At 37.3% G+C, this 12070-nt stretch overlaps 1 pseudogene; it reads left to right on the forward strand.

Moving 5' to 3' along the window:
• Positions 1-306: 306 nt before the first annotated feature.
• LOC100719089 (hsc70-interacting protein-like) lies at positions 307-11119 on the forward strand (annotated as a pseudogene).
• Positions 11120-12070: the final 951 nt, after the last annotated feature.

Below are 12070 nucleotides of genomic sequence, written 5' to 3' on the forward strand. Positions count from 1 at the left end.
TAGAGATCATCTGAAGAATCCTGCAATGAGGGAGCAGAGCCAGTTCCAGAGAGAAGAAACCATGAGAGTTACAACTACTTGAACTTCTGTAGCAGTGAAGCCACTCAAGTCCTTTTGGAGTCCATGTCTTGCCACAGATTGCTTCAGATGCGGCACATGTGTCTTAGTTACTTTTTATTTGTTGTTGAGCCAAAATACCTGAAGCCCAATGTTGGGAAAGGAAAGGTTTATTTCTAACAGTTTTTGGAGGTTTCAGTCCATACTCAGTTGGTTCCAAGGCAGAGTGGTATGGCTGGGCTGCAGTTCATGGCAGCTGCAAACCGCAAGCAAAAACTGGAAAAAGACAGTGAGGCACACCTTATTCCTGCCATTACATTACATCCTGGCTTCATCAGGATGTAAGGTGTAGCACCGACACCAGTAATCAAAGAGCTAGCCAGTGAACCAATTACAAATGCCCAATGCAAATGCATGAGGCCTTGGGACCACAGACATAAACCATGACAACACGGAACAGGATTTAATGCTTGCCCTATTGAATTTTGCACTTTCTTTCATCCTATTCCTTTATATTTCCCTATTTGTGTCTTTTGGAGTGGTAATGTGTATCTTATGTAATGTATGTTGAAAAAGTTTATCTTCTTTTCATTTGTATAGGGACTCACAGATAAGAGATTTCCTTAAATCTCAGAGAAGCCTGGGGACTTAGACTTTTCAGCAATAACTTTTAGGATTTTGGCAATTCTTAGAAATGCGATAGACTGTTTGGACACCTTCTGGGTGCAGCGGATTGGCTGGGCAGGTCTGGGGTGCCTACATTCCGCCTCCCTGTGTGTCTGGAGGACTCTGGATTTCTAAGCAAGCAGGCCAGCATCACCAGTTCCAGAGGCTCTGCATCCTGGGGTAAGTGCCCCGTGCACACTCCCCTGAGCCCAGCTTGTTGGGGACCCTCAAGACTTCCTGGTGCAGTGAAACAGCTAGGCGGGTTGGAGCTGCCTACATCTGCCTCCCTGTTCCAGCTGCGCTTGGAGAACTGTGGAGTTCCAGGCAAGCAGGTTGGCGCACACTGACCCCCCAGCCCAGCTTGTTTGGGACTGCGGAGTTCTAAGCAAGCAATTAGCGCCACGGGTTCCAGAGGCCCAGAGGCCTGGGGGAACTGGGTGCCAGAGTCCTAGGAGCTGTGAACAAGGAGTGGATTTCCAACAGACCCTGAGGAAGCTTTCGAATAACACTTGAAACACAGAAATATATAAAAGTGACAAAATGAAAGACCAAATTACAACCTGAAACCTCCAGCCCATCTCAAGAAACCCAAGGAGCGATGTATATAGAAGAAAATATATACCATACACCTCAAATATGGGACATAATAGCTACTGAAATAAACAAGCAACTCCAGGAAACTTTAAAGGAATTCAAACACAAAATAATCAACCAGGTAAAAGAAGAAATGATAAAAGAAATGAAAGAGATGCTGAACATATCTAAAGAAAACACAATTTAAAAAATTGGAGGAACTAAACAAAAAGATAGAATTCCTACATGAGCAATATAAGAAACAAACAGAATACATAAAGCAGATGCACAGAGATATACAGGAAATCAAAAACTCCACTGAAAGCTGTAAAAACTGCCTCAATACATTATGGTAACCATTGTTAATCACCTTGTATTTTGTTTTTACATTATGTATTATGTCCATCCTTTTGATTTGACTGACTCTGTCCTGGTATGTCACATTTGATTTTACTTTCTTAAAAAAAAAAGTATTAAGAACTGTGGGAGCAGTGAAATCCAAGATGTGTAACTGTCGTTGTACGGAAGAAGGGAGGGGAGAGTTCTCTGGGGGATATAACTGCATGTATGTTTGCGTGTGTAGGATGGATAACCATATTGCTGAGTTTTGTTGGATCCATTGAACAAAACTGTTTGCAGTCTCACTGTTCGAAGGTCCCCTCTGTATGCTTTAATTTTGTAACTTCAACAACTATTTCTAAGATGACAATATGTAATTAACTAGTGATTTCCTACTTATTTTTTTTGAAATTATGTATAACTTGTACACTTTTTCTCTTTTTTTCTCTTTTCTCCTTAAATAAAATTAAAAAAAACCCGCCTCAATTAAAGTGAAGATAGAATTTCAGACCCTGAAGACAGGATTGCAGCTAGTGAACAGGAAAGGAAAGATCTTTTAAAAATAACAAAGAATCAGGAAACAACAATTCAACAACTGCAAGATGATGCAAAGAAAAAGAACATAAGATTCATAGAGATTAATGAAAAAGAAGGGGACAACATAAAGGACATCAAGAGGATATTTAGAGAAGTAATAGCTGAAAATTTCCCAAGCATGAGATCAGAAAGCGACGTCAGGTTCAGTGAAGCATATAGAACTCCAAATAGTCATAACCAAAATAAAACTACACCCAGACATATAATAATCACCATCCCAGAAATCCAACACAAGAATAGAATATTAAAAGCTGTTAGAGAGAAAAGACAGATCACTTATAAAGGAAAACCTACCAGAATCATAGCAGACTTCTCAGCACAAACAATAAAGTCAAGAAGAGCATGGAGTGAAGTATTCCAGATCTTAAAGCAAAATGATTTCCAACCTAGACTGATGTACTCTGAAAAACTAACATTCAAAATTGATGGTGAAATAAGATAATTCCATGACAAAGAACAGCTGAAGAACTTTATGATCACCAAGCCAACCCTGCAAAAAATATTGAAAGACCATTTAGATACACAAAGGAAAAAACCACTAAGCAAAGCAGATAATTAAACAGAACAGAAAGATAAAGATGCAACAGCAGAAAGATAGCATGTGAGCAATAAATCAATATATAACAGTTATAATCATTAATGTAAATGTCTCAATGCACCAATTAAAAGAAACAGACTGGCAGAATGGATCAAGAAACAAAATCCAACCATATGCTACTTACAGGAAACCAGAAGGATCTGACCCAGAAGGATACTCACAGACGGAAAGTCAAAGGATAAAAAACAATACTTCACACAACAGGAATCAAAAAAAAAAAAAAAAAAAGCAGGAGCAGCCAACCTGTTTGCAGACAATGTGAACTTTAAACCAACAATGATCAGAAAAGCAAAGGTCACTACATACTCCTTAGGGGAAAACACCAAGAGGAAGAGATAACTATCGTAAATATATATGGACCAAATTCCAGAAAACCCAGTTATATAAAACAACTCTTAACAGAAATGCAAACTTTGTAACAGGAGACCTTAACACACAATAGACAACAAGGGATAGATCAACCAGACAGAAAATCAGCAAAGAAATAACAGAACTGAATCACACCTGTGAACAAATGGACTTGATAGACATATGCAGAATGTTCCAGTGAACAACACCACAATACACATTCTTCTCAGCAGTATATGGGGCATTCCCTAAAATAGACTATATATTAGCTCACAGAACATATTTAAATAAATGCAAAAGAGTTGAAATCATCCCTTGCATGTTATCAGATCATAGTACTTTGAAATTAGAAATTACTGATAAAAGATACTGCAAAATTCCCACAAACACATGGAAACTGAATAACACACTCTTGAGTAATCAGTGGGTCACAGAGGAAATAAAAGAAGAAATTAAACAATACCTACAAGAAAACAAAAATACAGATACAACTTACCAGAATCTGTGGGACGCAATGAAAGCCTTCCTCAGAGGAAAATTTATTGCACTGAGTTCCCACATCAGGAAAATAGAAGGAATACAAATAAATAACCTGATGCTACACCTCAAACAGGTAGAAAAAGAAGAGCAAGCCAAGCCCAAAACCAAAAGAAGGAGAAAATTATAAAAATCAAAGCAGAAATCAACACAATAGAGACTAAGAAAACAATCCAAAGAATCAACAAATCAAAGAGTTGGTTATTTGAAAAAATAAATAAAATTCATAAGCCCCTAGCCAAACTTGCTAAAAAAAAGGGAAGAGAAAGCTCAAATTCATGCAATAAGAAATGAAAAAGGCGAAATCACTACAGACTCTATTGAAATACAAAAGATCATCAACACATATTTCGAAAGCCTCCACTCTCAGAGGTTTGATAACACAGAAGAAATAGACAGATTCTTAGAAACATATGAAGTACCAAAGCTAGGTCAAGAAGATGTAAAACTGCTGAATAACCCAATTTCTATTCATGAAATTGAAAATGTAAAGTCCATACCTACAAAGAAGAGCCCAGGCCCAGAAGGATTCACTGTGTAATTCTACAAGAAATACCAAGAAGACCTAATGCTGACACTCCTCAAACTATTCAATGAAATTGAAAGGGAAGCAATCCTTCCTAAGTCGTTCCTGGAAGCAAATATGGCTCTATTGTCAAAACCTGAGAAAGACCCAACTAAAAAAGAGAACTATAGGCCAATCTCCCTAATGAACACCGATGCAAAAATCCCCATTAAATATTGGCAAATAGGATGCAGGAAATCATCAAGAAGATTATACATCATGACCAAGTGGGATTCATCTCTGGCATGCAGGGATGGTTCAATATACATAAATCAATAAATGTAATCCACCATATCAATAAAGTCAAAAGTAAGAATCACATGATCATTTCTATAGATGCAGAATAAGCTTTCAATAAGGTCCAACATTCAGAAAATTGGAATAGATAGTCTTTACCTCAATATAATAAAGGCCATCTACAACAAACCAACAGCCAGTGTCATACTAAGTGGCCAAAATTTGAAGGCCTTTACTTTAAAATCAGATACAAGACAAGGATGTCCTTTATCACCACTTCTATTTAGTATAGTGAAAGACCTATACAGGGAAAATTCTAATACACTGAAAAAAATTGAAGAAGATCTCAAAAAATGGAAAGACATCCCTTGCTCGTGGATAGGAAGAATAAACATTGTGAAAATGGCCATTCTCTCAAAGCTGTTATACAGATTAAATGCAATCCCAATAAAAATACCATCAACATACCTCATAGATCTAGAGAAATCACTCCTAAAATTCATCTGGAACCAGAAGAGACCTAGAATAGCAAAGGCAATTCTAAGCATCAAATGCAAAGCAGAAGGCACCACAATCCCTGACATGAAGTTATACTACAAAGCAACCGTAGTAAAATCAACATGGTACTGGAATCAAAACAGGGCCAAAGATCAATGGAATAGATTAGAAGATACAATCACAACTACAAACACATTCAACCACCTTATCTTTGATAAAGGAGCCAAGCAGGTTCACTGGAAGAACGACAGTCTCTTTAAAAAATGGTGTTGGAAAAACTGGCTCTCTATTTGCCGAAAACTAAAGCTAGACCCATGTCTATCACCATGTACTAAATTAAAATCGAAATGGATCAAAGATCTGAATGTTAAAACAGAAACACTAAATCTATTGGATGACATATTGCATAGAAACCTTGAAAACATAGGAGTAGGTAGAGAATTCATGAACAAGACTCAAACTGCATGGGAAATACTTCCCAAAATCTATAACTAGGACCACCTCATATTAAAAAGTTTCTGCATGTCAAAAAAAAATCTCCAGCATAGTGAAAAGAAAACCCACAAAGTGGGAAAAGCTCTTAGGGAACTCCCCCTCAGACAAGGGACTTTTGTCTAAAACATATAAAGAATTAAAAAAAAAACCCAGGTCCCCCAAATTTAAAGATCCAATCCAAAAATGGGCATCCTAGATGAATACACACTTGTCAGATGAAGAAATACAAATGGCAAATAAATACATGAAAAATGTTCATCATCATTAGTCATTAGAGAACTGCAATTAAAAACCACCCTGAGATTCCATCTCACTCCTGAAAGAATGGCCAGTATCAAGAAAACCAACAACAACAAATTCTGGAGAGGCTGTGGGGAAAAAGGAAATCTCCTGCACTGTTGGTGGCAGTGTAGACTGGTACAACCTTTGTGGAGGTCTGTCTGGAGGTTTCTCAAAAAACTGTAATTGGAAGTCCCATTTGTTCCAGCTATTCCACTTCTAGGCATATTCCCAGAAGAACTGAAAGCATCATACCACAGTGATATATGTGCACCTATGTTTATAGCAGCACAATCTGTAATCGTCAGATCTTGGAAACAACCCAAGTGTCCATCAACTGAGGAATGCATAAAAAAGTTGTGGTATTTTTATACAATGGAGTACTACTCAGCTATAAAGAAGGGTCACATTGAGACATTTATAAATATCTCAACTTGAGACCATAATCATAAGTGAAGTAATTCAAACTCATATGTGTGAATACCAAATAGTTTTCCTAGTGTAAGAAATGATTCAAATATATAAAAGTATGTGGTAATCATGATTCCCCATTATGTGGCCTTGAAGCCTTATTAAGTTTTCACTCATTAATTGGAATGGCTTTATTCTGGGCTATTTGATATTATTGTCTGTGATGAAATGAACAGCCATTTTGAAGAAAACAAGACATCATAATATCTAATGTTGACTTAATATAATCTTGTTTTGAAGCCCCACCAAACTATTGCTTCTTCTATCTCCATTGCTTTTATCATGTTGTATCTTACTGGATTTTATTATATGTGATAGTATAAGCAAAAATTGTTTCAAAGAAAAAGACACTATGGTAACTACTATTAAGTCCAGTTATTTGGTGATGAAGCACTAGGTTGCTGAAATTGTTATGCTTTGACCTGTATTGTTATGCTGTTATATCCTCTTTTATCTCAATCTCTCTCTTATTCATTAAAAATCATTTGTTTATTTATTTTATTATTTTTTAATTAAGAGGAAAAAATAAAAAAAATTAGCAGGATATATTATAGTAACTTTTTTGATTTCCTATTAACTTAATTTGAAGTCCTGTATTACTCCCACTATCTTGTTTTGACTGATTAGACTCTTTTCCATTCTGTTTGATATTATCAAGTTTGAGCGTATAGGCAACTACTTTGAAGGCAATAAGATTCACTATGATGCCCGTTCTGGTTTTACTATTATGTTCTTTTGAAGTCCCGTAATGTTTACAATGTTTAGGTTTTATTGGTCTTGTTCTGTACTGTTTTGTTCAACTTTATAATACCTAATGATATAGGCAATTCTTTTTAAGGAAGCAGGAGGCATTGTGGTAACCATTGTTGATAACCTTGTACTCTATTTTTACATCATGTGCTATGTCTATACTTGGTTTTGACCAACGGATTTGTTTTGTCATATTTGGTTTTATTCTCTTCCAAAAATAAAATTAATAAGAACTATGGGAGTAATAAAACCCAAAATATGTAAATTTTGTTGTAAAAAAGAGAGGAAAAAAAGTGCTCTAAAGGATACAACTGCAAGTGTGTTTTGGTGTGTTAGGATAGATGACCATATTACTGAGTTTTTGTTGGATCATTGAACACAACTGTTTGCAATCTCACTGTTTGAATGTCAACTTTGTATACTTTGATCCTGTGAATTGAGCAACTATTTCTAAGATGACAATGTGTAATCTATTAACTGGTGATTTCTTAGTGTTTTTTTTTTTGTAGTTCTGTATTACCTGTACCCTTACAGTGTTTTGTTTTGTTTTTCCTCTTTTTCCTTTTAAGTAAAAAAAAGAAATGCAATAGACATTTTTTACTTAAAGGTAAATGAGTTTTTGGGAGCCAGGGGCAGAATGTTACAATTTGTGTGTAGATGTACCCTCAGAGCCTCATATAGTCTAGATGCAGCTTTTTCATAAATGGCTATATCTAGAGTGTGTGATGCTGGGATTAAGTGTTCTTGGATCCCTTCTCTTTATTTTCTGGGAGTAATATTTTTCTTTTGTTGCCCTGGCTCTACTTATTTGCAGAGTTGTGGAGAAGGCACTTTTATTCTACCACCTTAGCTCCAAAGATCACTATTCTGTCAAAGATTTAATGTCTAAAGTATTTAAACTGACTCATGTAAAAATAGATATAAAGTTTTGACCTTATCTGAGGCTTACGGCTGATCTCATAACAAAACATTCTTGCATTTAGAATGACATGGCAGCTATACTACCAAAATGATTACACCGATTTAATGCAATCCCAATCAAAAAATACCATTAGCATACCTCACAGAACTATAGATAATATTCTTAAAATTCATTTGGCACCAGAAGTGACCTAGAAGAGCAAAATCAGTTCTGGGCAAGACAGAAGGCATCACAGTCTGACTTGAAATTGTACTACAGAGCCACTGTGGTAAAATCACACCAAACTAGTAAAAAAATAAAAAACAACAACCACATTTGAGAATCAGTGGAGCAAATTACAAGATGCAGCCACAACTACAAATACACTCAGTCTCGTTATCTTTGCAAAAGGGATCAAACATGTTCACTGGAAGAAAGATAGCCTCTTTAATAAATGGTGCAGGATAAATTGGCTTGCAACATGCCAGAGACTGAAAGTAGACCCATGTCTATCACCATGCACTAAACTAAAGCTGAAATGGTTCAAGGATCTAAATATTAAGACAGAAGTGCTAAATCTACTGAAAGAGAGATAGGAGGAAACTTGAAGGTATAGGTATAGGTATAGGTATATGTAGAGACCAGAATGAAACTCAGACTGCAGGGAGTGTACTTCAATGAATCAACAACCAGGATCTCATCTTATTAAAAAGCTTTCGCATACAAAAAGAAATCACCAGCAGAGGGAAAAGACAATCCAGAAGGTGGGAAAATATTGTATCCACCTGTCTCCCAGACAAAGGACTTCTACCTAGAGCACACAAAGAATTTGAAAAAAAAGACAACCCTAAATTCAAAGATCCAATCAAAAATGGGAATCTGAGATGAATACTCACTTCTCACATTAAGAAGTACAAATAGTAAAGAAATATATGAGAAACGTTCAACAACAGTGGTTGTTGGAGAGATACAAATTAAAACAACACTGAGATTCCATCTCACCCCAAAAAGAATGGGTATATCAAGAAATCAACCAATAACAAATACTGAAAGGGCTGGGGAGAAAGGAGCATGTCTCTACTATTGGTGAAGGGTACATGATACAGCCATGTGGAAATCAATATGGAGATTTCTCAAAAAACTAGTAATAGAGGCCCTATTCAATTTAGCTGTTGTCCTTATGGGTATTTTCTAAGAAGCAAAAAAATATTACAGTGATATATGTACACTCATGTTTATAGCAGCACATTTTGTGATAGCTAATTTAGCTGAAAACAACCCAAATGTTCATTAACTGGGGAATGGATAAAAAAGTAGTGTTTTTACACAATGGTACTACAAAGCTATAGTGAAGGACAAACTTGAGACTTGTATAAGTAAATGGATCCAACTTGACACCCTACTCATAAGTGAAGTAAATCAGACTTGCATATGTAAACATCATACTGTCTCTGTACTGTGAGACATTGAAAAAGTCAGTAAAATCCTAAATATATAATAGATATTCTGAAATGGTAAAAAACTATTCAAAACAAAAGATAAAGTGGGATGGTGGAAACCAAAGCAGGAAGGAAAAGGAAAAAAAATATATATATATATCAACTGGATGTTCTAGTCAGTTCTGCCTCCCAGTAATTCCCCTCTTCTGCACTGTCTCTCCCAGGCCACATCCTGCTCTGGGATTGGCCCCCAGCCTGGATAGCTGCAGCCTGTGGCATGCAGACCAAGGACCCCCCAAAGTAAATAAGGTTTGGGACTTCGTGAAAATGTGTAAGATTGATGTATCCTGTACAGGGAGGAGAGAACTTCCTGAGGGAATGGGGGGAGCATTTGTCGGGGTAAAGTAACACCTGCCAGTGTACCCCCAAAAAACAAGCCCCCAAGATGTTGTTCAAAAGTGAGGCAAGATATCTTTAAAAAGAAGTGCTTTATTTTAGCTGGTACTCAGCAACACAGTCTGCATTGGAATCTGCAAAACTGTGTAACCAGGTTAGGTTACAGGGAGTTTTAAAAGAGAAAACCACAAAGAAGAGAAAAGGGAGGGAGCTTATAGAAAAAGGGAGTTAATCTCTGCAAAATGTTTATGACCAGGGTCAGTTGGTCCCAGGACTGAGTGTTTTACAATCAGTGGTCACCAAATGTTTTACAATCAAGGGTCAGAATTGCTGTTCTGGAAGGGGATAATTCACAAGAAATGAGAGTTGAAGGACAGGTGAGGGTAATGATGCTTACAGAACAGGATAATAGCACTTTAATTAGGTTACAACACCTGCTACACATAAAGCTAAACCAGAAGAAAGTATCACTGGACTAAAAACAGTAGGAAGATGGAGGAAAACATAGCGACAGAGGAGCCCTCAGTGAGGAAAGTGATGTAGAGATCGACAATGAAGGTGTAATTGAACCAGTTAATTATACCCCTCAAAAAATGGGAGATGAAAATGTAGAGACAACTGAGGAGAAGACAGATTGAGCAATGAAAAGGAAAGGGAGAGCATCGATTCTTCGAATGATGGTGAACTACAGAAAGCCATTGACTTGCTCACAGATGCCATCAAGCTCACTCCTCGCTTGGCCATTCTGCATGCCAAAAGAGCCAGTGTCCTCATCAAATTACACAAGACAAATGCTGTCCTTCAAGATTGTGACAGAAATAAAACCTGTTTCAGCCCAACTGTAAAAGTGGCAAGAGAAAGAACACAGACTTCTGGGCCATTGGGAAGAAGCCTGTGACCTTGCCCTTGCTTGTAAACTGGATTATGATGAGGATGCAAGTGCAATGCTAAAAGAAGTTCAGCCAAGGGACCAGAAAATTGCTGAATATTGGAGAAGGTATGAGCGAAGACGTGAAGAATGAGAGATCAAAGAAAGAATAGAAAGGGTTAAGAAGGCTGGAGAAGAACTTGGCAAGGCCCAGAGGGAGGAAAAAGCCAGTGATCATCAGGAGCTTAGAATGGCTCTTTTCCAGGTGATTTTCCTAGTGATTTCCCAGGAGGAATACCTGAAATGGGAGCAGGCATGGCAGGAATGCCTGGGCTCAGTGAGATTCATAGTGATCCAGAGGTCCTTGCACCATGCAGGATCCAGATGTTATGGTGGCCTTCCAGGATGTGGCTCAGAATACTGCAAATATGTCAAAATACCACTGTAATCCAAAGGTATAAATCTCATCAGTAAACTGTCAGCCAAATTCGGAGGTCAAGCATGATGCTCCTCTGACAAAGCCCTTCCTAAAAGAAAAGCAATCTAGATCACTTAATGGATGTCACAATGATACAAAGCAGTGTACCTCTGACTTTCTCATCAAGGGAGGTGGGGTGCTTCTAAGATAATCCTTCCCCTCTGCACAAAATGGAGCTGAAGTGCTTTACAATGGTTTGCCATTAGAATATTCATTCAGATAATGTTTTTCTACTAGGAATTACAAAATTTAATGATACAGGCAGAAAAATAACAGACTCCAAAGAATTTAAAAAATTTTAAAAAGTGCTTTATTAGCTGAGCTCAGTGGCAACATTGTCCCAGAAAAGTAGCCAGGGAAATACAGGCCGAGTGAGGTGCTGCAGGGAGCTATAAAACAACAAGCTGCATGGGCAGTGGTCAGGGTCTGAGGATCAGGTTGGTTCCATAAAAGGTAACTTGTTGAATTTTTCTCAGAATATGTAGGTTTCACGGACATCGGGAATGGGATGAGCATTTACAGGAAGCAAGGAAATAGGGAGGGAGTTACACAGTGGTGTGTTCCAGAAGGGAAACCAGCCATAAGGCCACACTGGCTAACAATCATAGCACCTTTTGAAGTCATGGTTATAAAGTTGCAACTTAACTGACAGTTATACAAGTTTTACAGGAAGAGAACAAGTTATAATAAGTGTAGTACATTTTGGGTTTTGAGCTTATAACCTCCCCCACTGCTTTTGGTCATTGAGTCAAATCTTTGACTCTGTTGCATAATCATATGTAGGTAACTGGTTATATCTTTTTTGTCTAAGTATAAATATTTTAACACCTTGAAATCGGTACTGGATGTGATTTGGAAGGCACTTAATAATACATGGCCCGATGGTTAAAGCAAGTAAGAAGAGAACAATTGGCCCCATTAGAGCTGAGAGTAGGGTGGTCAACCAGGGGGAAAGTGAGAATAGATTTTGAAACCAAT

This window comes from Cavia porcellus, unplaced genomic scaffold (assembly GCF_034190915.1).
Source record: "Cavia porcellus strain 051 isolate PalLab524CR breed Dunkin Hartley unplaced genomic scaffold, mCavPor4.1 scaffold_7, whole genome shotgun sequence".
In the NCBI taxonomy this organism is placed as follows: Eukaryota; Metazoa; Chordata; class Mammalia; order Rodentia; family Caviidae; genus Cavia; species Cavia porcellus.